Consider the following 12,247-nt stretch of genomic DNA (forward strand, 5'->3'; position numbering starts at 1 on the left):
ATGCCCATTAAAAAGTGCAAAGATGTAGGCTATTCATTTATCCAATAAATAGCTAAAGTAATAGTTGTTATATCCTGCAACATTCATGACACTCAATATCACTATGTTGTTAGAAGGCAAATTTTGTTCTCTGTGCAACCACCTACATAAGAAATACGAATGTTCACAGGCATCAGAACCTACCTACACCTGGTACATAATAACAAAGAATATTTACACTTCCACGTAACTGACCTTATGGGATAGCTTTTATTTAGTAACCAATATAAGGATTTGGGTGCCTAACGTCAAATTTAACTTCATTTTTATTACAGTGTAGTTTGGGGAGGTAATTAACCATAAATTCTTTCAACACTTAAACTCTAACCATCTTTTTTTTAGGATTAAGGCTTTCTAGGACAAAAGAAACACACCTGCAGGAGCACATTTTAAAGACAGACCTGCCTAATTAAACATGACTGGGAAATTTTGCACAGCTCCAGGCTGGAGGCCTAACTCGATTTTCTCCAAAGTGCCACGACTTTTTTGACTTCTAAGTACAAGGAAATTTGTAAAGCATTTGACAGCGGTTGTGTAGGAAGTATGGTCTTCCAAATCCCGAGCTGCTTCTGAACAGGGAAGCTGTCTGCAGTACTTTGACTATGGGCATGATGTGTATTAGCTGAAGTTATGGTACTCAAAATTAACTGCTGTTTTGAAGGCAGGGAAGTCTGAGGTGGAACCAAGCTGAGGTATTGATCCTTATCATATGTAATCAGCAAAACAGGCATCGTAAGCCCTGAATAGCAGCATAAACCTGCAAGACATATTTAGAGTAAAGATATATCTGAAGTTTAGGAGAATTAAAAGGCAGAAGTAAAACAAAACACAAAAAAAGTTAACTAAACAAGCAGGAATTAAGACAGGTAGAAAGCAAAGAAGAAGAAAGGGTTAAAGGCAAGAAAATGTGAAATTTCATAGAGCATTACACTATATTAAAGAAGAAAACTACACCTAGAACTGGCAAATCTCTACCAGAAGTCTCAAGCAGAGTACTAGGAAATATAATGGATAATGACATGGGATAATTTTGAAAGAGAGTCCTCAATAAAAAGGAACACAACGTATGGTCCTTCAAACACATCTCACAATTGTAATTGGTATTCAGAGAAGATCAGAAAAAATAACACTCATCAACTTTCTTCCTGACATCAAAACCTGGTTAAGAAAGAAATGTGATCAAAAGCCCACTCCCCCATCAACGGGCCTGGTAATACAGCAAGAGGTGCTTGTTGGAGAGCAAAGCACCCGAGGAGGGGAGGCTGGATGTCCCCAGGACGATTCCACCACGAGGTACAAGCACAGCGCTCCCCAGCATGATGATGAGCACAGAGGTCTTCCCAAGGGCTGACCTGCTGCACTGACTTTCAACCTACAGCTATAATGAGGAACATTTCAATCCGTATTGTCTACAACAGAAAAACATCAGTGGGTAAATGAGCTATTAGAGATAATGAAACTACACCTGCTGATTAAAAAGTGCATGGATTAGATTCTGTTCCTCAAATCTGTACATAAAGACAGACCCTGTTCCACATTTCTGTACAGAGTGTTAAAATACCTGTTAGGTTATCCTTCATGTACCTTCAATGTACCTTCAGGTTAAAATACCTGAAGAGCTAAGTTAGTATAAGGTCACACCACCTCCTCGGAGACATACTTGCATAACAACAAAATCTTGTAGAGGACACATAAGATCATTGAAAAGGACTTTTCTTACCCTCAAGGAGAAAGACCTAACCTGCTGAGGAATGAATGGGAGCTATGTTAGTTCTAGTCACATGCAGACAGCAAGAATCATTTGACCAATATTGTGTAAGTGTTCAGAACACTGAATAATACTGAACTGACTTCAGCTGAGGACTTAAAACTGAAATCTTGGGAAAGAAAAAAAAAATACAGAGAGAGAGAGTTTTATTCCAGAAAGAAAGAAAACTGCAAAACCTCAAACACTTTCTGGTTTCAAAAAGCCAGAGGTTATACTAATGAATACACAGGATGGGAGACTGGCAATGTACTCTGTGTTTAATCAATTCACTTAAAAGTTGCAAGTAGATGTAGTATGAACAAGTCAAGTTTCTAATTCAAGAACCCCCGTGTTACAGCATTAAGATTCATGGCACAAGTTCCTTCATATTTCAGGTTTTCTCATAATCCAGGAACCAAAATAGTTTTCAACGTGCAAAAGTGCAGTAATATGCAATAATGCATACAGTATGTATAGCCCCATAGAGATGTCTGGCGAGAATCCATTCTACCATAGATACCAGTCTGTTACAGCTCTAACTCAAGCAACTCAGTCCTTCAGTTCCTACTGCAGCATCCTTTGGTTTTAAATCTGTGGGTCTCCAGTACAAGTTATGATGTCTGTCACGTACATACTAAATAAAGTACTGATACAACTGTAAGAAAAGCTCAACATCTGAACTTAGGCATGTGTTGGCAGGACTGTGGCTTTCGATTCTACATATCTGGAAGTTGCTGGGAAGTGAAGCAAAAGGAAAAATGTCTCATGGTTTCCTGGAGACAAGAGATGAGACTGTCTGACTCAAAGTAAAGAATGATTTATTTATTTATTTAAGTAAAAAAGAAAATAGACAACCACCACAGAAAGACATTTCAGTATTTATTACTATCCCCTAAGATGATCCATAGAAGTCATTGATGGACTCGGTATTGACTCCAGGGCTTCAGAATCCCATGTAAGCCATGTTCACTTAATAAATTCTAACCAAGTACAAGATGAAAGTGCTGTCTACATTTCTGGAATACCTAATGTTATGCTCACCACATCAGACTACCTGATATTCACGCAGAAAACCAAGATAACCCTAAGGAAGAACTAGTCATTAACATTCCAGAGGACACCACAGCTGCTGAAGGAGTGGATAGTTTGGAAAAGCACTGAATTTTAGAGAATCACCTTACAGGAGATGCAGCAAGGAATATGCATCCACATGCACTCCTATCTACAGGTGAATAACTCAGCTACCTACAGGCCAGCAGCTTTTCAAGCTTTGCAAATGGGCAAAGAGAAAGAGCAGACTTAAGACTAACTACAAGTAATGATGTAGTTCTCTATAACCCAACAGATGTGTTAAATAGGCATCTGTCCTTCTGGAGAGAAGTGTACAGTCAGAAACTATTTAAGTTCAAGTAACTATTTAAATTCAGTAATGCTATATAGCCCTAGCATTACTGATTGTCCTTCCTGTTTGTTCCTGTGTCATAACTTCTACCATAAATCACTTAGATGACATGTAAAATCCTCACACTGGCTGCCACAGACCTGAAGAGCATTGCTTCACTGCCTACAGCAGAAGCAAGTAATTCTCCAGAGCAAGCCTCGAAGTGAGTAGAACAAACCTATGGCAATACTTATGGGCAACGCCATCATCATCATCACCCCACTCCAAACGTCTACTAATGTTATACCAATGTGGACAGGACAAAATGGGGGACAGAAAGGGGAAGAAAGACATGACCTAACTATCCAAAATGCAACCACAATGAATCTTTCCATTTTGAGTGCTAATTTACCTGGTAAGTTTTAAGGGTAACTGCAGTGCACACAAAAATCCATTCTTGGAAATAAATCCTTAGCAGCTCTAAATAAGCAAAACATTACAACAAATGAGCGTTGTGAATAGTCACATATCCATTTCTCATTGATTTCAATGGGATTCAATGTACCATATCTGCTAAATTATACTGCACAGCTGATACAACACATACAGTACTGCATGAATATGGATATTTCCCTTTTTTTAAACTCATAATTCTATAAATAGTACTTTGTATTTTATATTGCTTTTAGGACACATATAATGCATTATGTCCCGTTAGAATCAATGAGGGATAAAAATACAATTACTGAAAATAATTTGGATTAAGATAAATATGATTGCCCTTTTAGCCTTTTTTCATGTTTTCAACAAAAGAGGCTGAGAAACAAATTTAAGGGTAGCACAAAGGGATAAGAGAACTTGTGACATCCAGAAACAAGGGATGGACCTGCAAACCAGATAGTAAAATTGCTCAGGTGAATAACAAATACATGAAGAGCTGGTCTGACATTTATTTCTTACTTGCCTGTCCCCTATCAAACTTAATTTTCTATCTAAATCAAACACTGAAATCATCAGCACTTTTCTTCTGAAAACTGGAATTTAGATTCTATAGCACATGCTTAATCTTCTGGAAAACAGCATTAACACAAGCACAGGCAATTATACCAGAATATCAAATAAATGAATTTAACCGACTTTTGCAAAAACTATATTGATGAATGCATCAATCAAATTTAAAGGCTTGAATAAAATAATGCTACTTACTAAACACATCTATGAAGAGCCCATAGATTCTGTAGACTGTAGCCAAGAGTAGCAACACCCACCTGAGAATAATCATAAATGATGTGGCTAAATACTAAACAGATGTTACTACTTCACTCACAGAGGGTGGGAAGACAAACAGCATAAAGAATATTGACGGAAAGGGAAACTACAAGTAGCAGAAATTATCAGCATGCTATTTTGTAGTTGTATTGCAAACATACTAATGCAAAACACTAAGTTTTTGCATGCAGGACACAAGCAAATTAATTTCAGAAGCAAAGATCTTCCATTGTCTTCCAGAACATGAATACTGATCTTGTGTAAGTGTATCGTTACCTCAAAAGAAATATTTTCCTTCCTATTTCTACAAACTTAATCATGTCTCTTCTGCTTCTTGCTTTTTTAAAGCACCCTAGTGCTGTGTGGTGGTTCTTTTGAACTAATGAGATTAGAGACTTTCATTATCACTGTCTACTAGTAAAAGGGAAAATGTGTCTCACCAGACTTTATGGCAGAGGTTTTCAGCGTTATATATCTTAATGGTACATTTCATTTCAATGCACAGCAACAGACCGCACTGAGATGCAATGAGATGAGGAAATAACACACAGGAAAAAGATTTTTTAAAAAAAAAAAAAGTCATACTGAGACGATATATAACATACAATTGGCATTTTTGAGACTGCTGTTATTCCAATGCAGGATTTAACCTTTACTGAAAGAAGACCGAGCATCTAGTTTCTCTGACTTCAAAACAAACATTTCACTGTGTTTCACTTTACCCATGGCATCAAATAATTTGAGGTAAACACTGCTACAATATAGCTAAAAGGTGATTTATATTTTCAGCACTGGGCTTCAAGACACAAACCTTCTCTTTCTGTAAACCAGATTCACCTGGTACTACAAACTCACTGCAGGAGAATTATCTATCTCCTCTGTACCCCATCTCATACCCTGTCACTATATATTCCCTCCATACTCTCACTCTGATTGCAAATAATAAGATGAACCATTCTGAAAAGCAAACGTGAACCAGCAAAACTGAGTCATTTCAAAACCTGGAAGAATCCTTCCAAAAGCTTTATCACTGAGAAAATACTGAATCTTGTGTCTCCTCCCTAATATCTTCAAAATTGCTGACTTCACAACTGGATTAAATGGCAAAGGAGGTAAAGAATGTCTGCTGCTTTTGCAGTTAGGTATGCTATGTAGAGTAAAATCATCGAATTGTTCCACAAAAAAGAACAAGGCAATCACATGCGAAATATAGACAACTCGGATGAGATGCTCTCTGTACAGTTTTCCAGGGATGAGAATGCTTCGCCTGGATTTAGCGCCTACACTCAGTTATGCAACTTTGTAGAACAAATGCTTAACAGAAAAATGAAAACATCTCATTTCTTTCTCTATCCCATTTCATGGCTGTAAGTCAGTCTCCTTAACCAAGTCAGAATTTACTGCCTTTCATTTAACAACTGCAGCAGACAGGCAGCAGGTCCAGCAAGTGTGGGTGCAGATGTGAGTGGAATAAGCCCCATTCTAGCTAGCTGGGCTGTACCTTTCAATCAGGCACCAGCTTCCTCCAGGACAGCCACAGAACAAGAAATAGAGAACCCCCAAGCAAACAATGCAGACTGCTTTGGGCCTAAGCAGCAGCCCCGTGGATCATTACAAACCCACAGGCTGCCTAGTTTGTAGTGAAATTATCACTATGAATTTCATTTTTCAGCTTTAAACTGAGAGTCATAACATTGATCCATTCTTTACCCAAAGAGCTCAAAGCACTTCAGGAAGAGTTATGCAAGTGCTCAGTACATCATATTAAAGGAACAATCAATTGCAAGGGACTGTCTGCCTTGTCCTGTGTTTGCAAGTACGTGGCACTCCAGCACCTGCTCTGTAAGAAGGTTTAAGGAAATGATGGTACCAGGAGTAAACACCACATTCTGCACCTGTGTCCTGCTTGTGTTGCCCTCATAGCCAATTGGTTCACTGCCAGGAACAACCACAAGGTCTGGTCATAGCAGTCACTTCTTGCATGGCCTTGAGGTAACAAGTTCTCACATAGTGTCACACTATTTTCATTTCTTTATTAAGAAAGCAAATGAACTGCCAAACATTACTCATTAAAGCCAAATTATGACTTGCCTCCTTTAAATGCTGCTTCCAATACAAAGGATGCCTAAGGAGAGAGAGTTAGAGACAGCGCAGAGCTGCTTAAATGCTCACCAGGGTCCAGGAGAAACAAGGTAGAGCTCCAGAAATGTTCACCTCTTTGAGTTTCTCTCTCAGTCTCAACTACTGGACTAAACCAGAAGTCAGCTTCAGTGTGGTAGCATTTACAAACAGAATTTGCAGTTCAAGTACCAAATCTCTGAAAAACGCATATAGAATTATAACAAGGCACTATATTTTAGCATTCACAGTGGGCTCCTCTACCTGTATCTCTGGTTTCAAGTTGACTGACACGTTCTTCAACCTCATCAGACAAATGTTTTTTTGTTTGTTTGTATTCCCAGCCTTTTTAATACATAGAAGCGCTCTTCTCCATTTCCTCAGATTTAGAATAACATATTTAAAAGGCATTCAGGACTCACATTAACATCTAACCAGCAGCAAAAACTGTCACTTCTATTTTAGCCCTCTTAGCTCCCCAATTACCAAGTTCTATTAACTCAAAGACAGCACCAGTTCACAAAGATAATCATGATGAAAGGTCAGTGGTTTATGAAAGGAAGTTCTGGCCTTTCAGGGCACCGCTGGGACTTGAGCTTAGCGTTAGTTTCAAGAAAAGGCAGAGATTCAATGTCCCTCATTAATATAATGCTGGCACCACTCATAAAACCATACAGATTTTCTCTGATCTGAGGAAAAGCACTGAAACATTAACCCTCCAGTGGGAATTCCATATAAATGGTCATTGCATGGACACCACCAGAATAATAGGCAACTATCAGCATTGCCAATGTCTGTACTTTATTAAAACCTAGAACTGTTCATATAAAGCCAGGTGTCCCTTTCTATAGCTGTCGCCCTTTAACACAGAGAAACCTAAAACATATTTTAGAATAACATCATTACTTCCCCCACCCCAATTCTGTATTAGCAGTATGGCTTCAATTTCTGCAGCAGTTTTCTGAGTTCTCTTTCTCCTTGAACAATGAGATCTATATGCAAGGATTTGTAGAAACATTCAGGAAGTATTTGGGACCTATTATTAGCCCTAGACTGCAGCTTCCCACTGTCTTCCCTAACGTGTATCAATCTGACAGAGAGAACCTGACCTGGCATGATTATTTGCCCTTCTGTCTTCAAATTTTATCGATCTACAGATTTCAACGCTACAGAGCAGAACGAGGAAATAATCTCTGCCCTAACATAAGAGAGGCCCTCTATTAGGTGATCAGCAGCTGGTGCTGGACACAGGTCTGAGCCCACAGTACCTTTGCTAACAACAACTACTGGGCTGCAAGCTTGGGTACCCATCCTGCTTCTGCTGATTTCCAGGGGAGAACTCCATGGAGTTTTAGCAGAAACAAGACTGGGCTCTCGTATCATTCGTAGCATTTTCTGACCTCCTGTGCCTCTTCCTAGCTCTGCAAAGCAGCATGTGGGAATGACCTTAATCAGCCAATGCTATGTTTTGTTCACTTAAGAAATACAAAGAGTGAGAAAATAAGAAGAATATCTGTCAATATGAGAACATTAGGAGATGTACAACAAGAAATGATGGATTATAATAAAGACAATAAAAGTTGTCTGAGGCTGCCTTTCCTGAAACTCTTCTCACCACCACTTGATGGATTATTTGTCAGAGTTCACCACCTGCGAGTGAGGCAGCTAGCCTAAGTTACAGCAGGAATACGTGTAATTCAGTACCTGATCAAAATGGCCTGGTTTGTATACCTTAACTCTAAAAGCTGGCCAGTGTAGCTTTTATTGCAGTTTTATTATTCATGATAACAGAATTCACTGCTTGCAGTTCTCCAACCTTCCCATTTTAAATGAGAAGACCAGAATTGTCTTATCTTCATTTTCACCCACGGAAAGGGAAGAGAAAAATATTTACTCCTAATCCACAGAAAGCAAGAAAACTGAGGTCATTCAGGCTTCAGCTGCATAATGTTAAGCCTGAAAAAAGAGCTGTACTTTTTCTGAAGAAGATTCTCCATAAATCCTGTATTTCTGTACCGAGTTGTTCGTATGTCACTACTGCTATGCAGAAAACGAACTTTTGTATCTGTATTTGTAATTTGCACTTATTCTTTAGGTTCTGCAAATTTTAGGCACAGGAAACTGAGGGTTACCTAAACACTAAGCCTTCAGTGGATGTCCTGGCAGTCTATAAATCTTCAGGAGATGTACCATTTTCACTTACAAGATCAAATATAGCCCCACCACAAGTGATTTTTATGCAATTCCATGCCATGGGAAACTCTGGATCAGCACTCACACAGAGGTTAAGAAGCTGGTAGTCTAAAGAGTGCTTCTACCTTTGCTCTTAAAAAATATGTTTCCAGGTATACAGCAAGAATTTTCCTGCTCTTCCCAAACTGTTCCTGTTTCACAGGATTGTGATAGACTCCAAAATCCAATATTGTCAGTCAAGTACTTAATGTAATCACAACATTTACATTCAAATATGTTTTAAATCACCCTATTTGTTGGTCGTCTTCTGTAGTTATGTAAGGATTTTATTTTTCTTTACATTAAATTCGATGAGATTACGTGAATATACAAAAAGAAAAAGTTTAACAATCTGAGATGTTATCATAATTCTTCTCTCCATCACTGAAACTCACTTGATTGTTAAACGTATTTTGATATTTTGTCATATAATAGATATCAAATGCACAATAAAATATAAAAGATACAACAAATATTTTTAAGGCGTAAGAAATTAATGAACTTTGTATAAGTAGTTGGTGCCAGTTTGATGAATATGCTGCTTCCCTAAGGACCTAAGTCAAAGACCTGAGGGTACCTATTTAACGCTGTTCAGTGCCTGTATTTGCATGCCCCATTACGGTTTATTACCACCCAAAATACTGTGCAGCCCTGCTGTGCAAATCAAATACCACGCTCAAAGAGTTAACCTGCCCTAAGTCACCAGAGCTGCTGCGAAATGCATGTGGTTCAGCATGCTCTAAAAATCCGGTCATGTATTTACATGTCCGCATACTAATTTAGAGCGAGATCTCAGCATCACAGACACAGGTTAACATTTCCACAGAACCCGAAAGCCTAAACCAAAAGCGTGGTCTTCAAAAGTCTTTTGTTCAGCTATTATCTAAATCTGTGCTCAAGTGCTGCTCTTCCTGCATACCTGACCATGATCTGGCAGGGGATAAACCTGGCGGACACCCAGGACACCCGATACAGCATTGCCACGCATGAGGAAGGGGCTGGAGGTGGCTGGGTGAGTTAATTCAGTAGAACAGATTGGAAAAGCTCTTTGGAAAGTTACAAGGTAATGCTGTAACCTTCCATTTGTGTGGCAAAACTGTTTAAAGCATGTGTTTTAACAGTTTCTGGAGCAGAAACTCAGGCCCTTATGCCTCATTTCCATGTACAATCCCCAACTCAAGACCACACATTGTATTCCCTTTTGCTACCTTTTCTCTGCACTAAACCATCCTTCACCATGACCTTGTTCAAGCAAAAGGTCCCGACTGAAAGTATACTCCAGTACTTTTCTGCTGGGCAGCTCTATACAGCAGAACAGGTATCTTGAATCCATTTTCAGGTGCATAACTCCCCCAGTACACAGGACGTAACTCCAAGTTAATCTCCAGTGAGTACTTGTGGGCCTATCCTGAGGTTGAGTCCCCATGGCTTTCAACACTTCAGCACTCTTCAAATTCCTGTCTGAAATTCCTAAGTGTGCACTCAAGGTCAAAACTATGGTTTGAACTTTTCTATGTTTCACTATCCCCCTATGTAATAAGGAATTAATACTCCTGTACTTTAAGGCAGGAGTCTCCATTTAACGGTTCTATGGCATTTGGAGATCCTCAGAAGCAAGGTGATATATAAGTACAAAGTATTATTATTTCATGAGTTGAGGGAAAGGACCTCTTGTTGCAGAAAATGGGAAGGTTGTATGTGTATAAAATACAAAAACAGGCACTTGAAACTATACTTGAGGAACAAGATAGAAAATTTATACTTGTTGAGGGTTTCTTTCCCCATTATTTCAAAAAATATGTCCTGATCATAAAAGTACTACTTAGGCATCTTCTATGCCAAAAAGCTTATTTGTAGAAATTTTTGCAACTGCTGCAATGTTCAACCTGTATCATTTCAATGGATGATTATGCTACCACTTTCATGATCACATATATTGCACAAATTGCACTACTTGGCTATTATTGGATAATTATTTTAAAATCCTCTTCATAAATTTAAGCTAAGACAATATTGAAGTTATTAAACAGCAGAGGCATCCACAGTGAAATCTAAACATCTAGTATCTATAGCACAACACTGTGGCTCCTTATTACCAGTTTTATACCTTGTTAGGGCTAAAATATTAGGTTTAATCCCTCACAATGAATTTAACTTTGCCTCCGAGCTTCACTGCTCTTTTCATACAGTTTTGTTTCAAGTCTTGCCTTCTCTAGATATGCTGCAACTACAGCACATTTCCTCTTTTGTGACTTAATGCTGTAATTTGAAAGGAAAGTGTAAGAGTAATTACTGATGTAATAAAACATGAACATAACGTAGACAACTCTATAGAATTTTAATTAGAAAAAGTAGGCTCACACAATTTCCCCTGTCCTCCTTTCAATGGGCTGTCACCCGTTGCATGTCTTATTTTCATAAATTTAGTATTTTGAACACCTTCTGTCAACTTTGTCTTCGTATTTCACAAGCATAAACATAAAGCAAATTATGATGCTGCTAAATAAGGGCCTTGAAATGCAATCTTCTTATAGGAATATCTATGTCTAGCGCTGCTTCTCTTTTTATTGATTGCTCTGTGCAAAAATATGAAGGCGTAAATACTAGGAGAGTTGATTCTTTTTAATTTTTTTGCACTTAGACATGGCCTCAGTCTAAAGAAGGATCTCACCAGAGTCTGACAGTTAAAGATTAACAGTCCTGCCATACCAACAGGCTTGACAAAGGAGCTTAACTTAATCCTTAAGGCAGTATAAGATGTCTTATGTGTATTACTGGGTAGGAGCACAGCTTTAATAAACACAGTGTAATGTAATTTTCAGTACTTTTACTGATGTAAAATATGGGATACGAAACAAAAAAAATTGACACATCTATTTGTTTTCAAAGGGAAACAAAAAGGAATTAGTTTTTTTTTTTTTTTTTAAGATTACTTTTATTTTGAATTTCAAAGTCTCAGTGCTTTGCACAGACTGGTACACAAAAAGCAATTCCAATAAAAAAAAGAGTAGGTGCAACCTCATCATCCACACTCAAGAGGGAAGGGGACAGCAATTTTAGCTAAACTGGCTTACACTCTGCTGTTCTTATAACTGTCCTTAGTTTTTACTTCTGATCTCAGTCACAAGGTTTTCATGCACTTTCTCTGAGCATGCACTCAAATTCACAAAGCCTTGAAGATTTGAATAACCACTGGTTCTTGGACATAGCAGGACACAGCTGAGATCACCTTTTGCACTTTCAAGTGGAATTAATCTTCTTTTGTAATTTGCTATTGACTGTGAAAATTAACCATCATACCTGAAAGTTCAAATGTTAGGACACTAATCATCATGTTAAAACATTTTTTTTCACATTATGCACTACAAATAGGAGATGTCATATTCATAACATACTGAAAAATATCCCTAGGAAGCAGCACAGTTATAAAAAATCAGTTCTGAGAAACTTTAATAAAGCTG

The 12,247-nt window shown here is 38.1% G+C and overlaps 1 protein-coding gene across 2 annotated transcripts in view; it reads right to left on the reverse strand.

The window, feature by feature from the left end:
- Window positions 1–12,247, reverse strand: part of ST6GALNAC5 (ST6 N-acetylgalactosaminide alpha-2,6-sialyltransferase 5) — a 70,706-nt gene that overhangs the window by 46,049 nt on the left and 12,410 nt on the right. The window lies entirely within an intron of this gene.

This window comes from Aythya marila (assembly GCF_965140915.1).
Source record: "Aythya marila genome assembly, chromosome: 8".
Lineage (NCBI taxonomy): Eukaryota > Metazoa > Chordata > Aves > Anseriformes > Anatidae > Aythya > Aythya marila.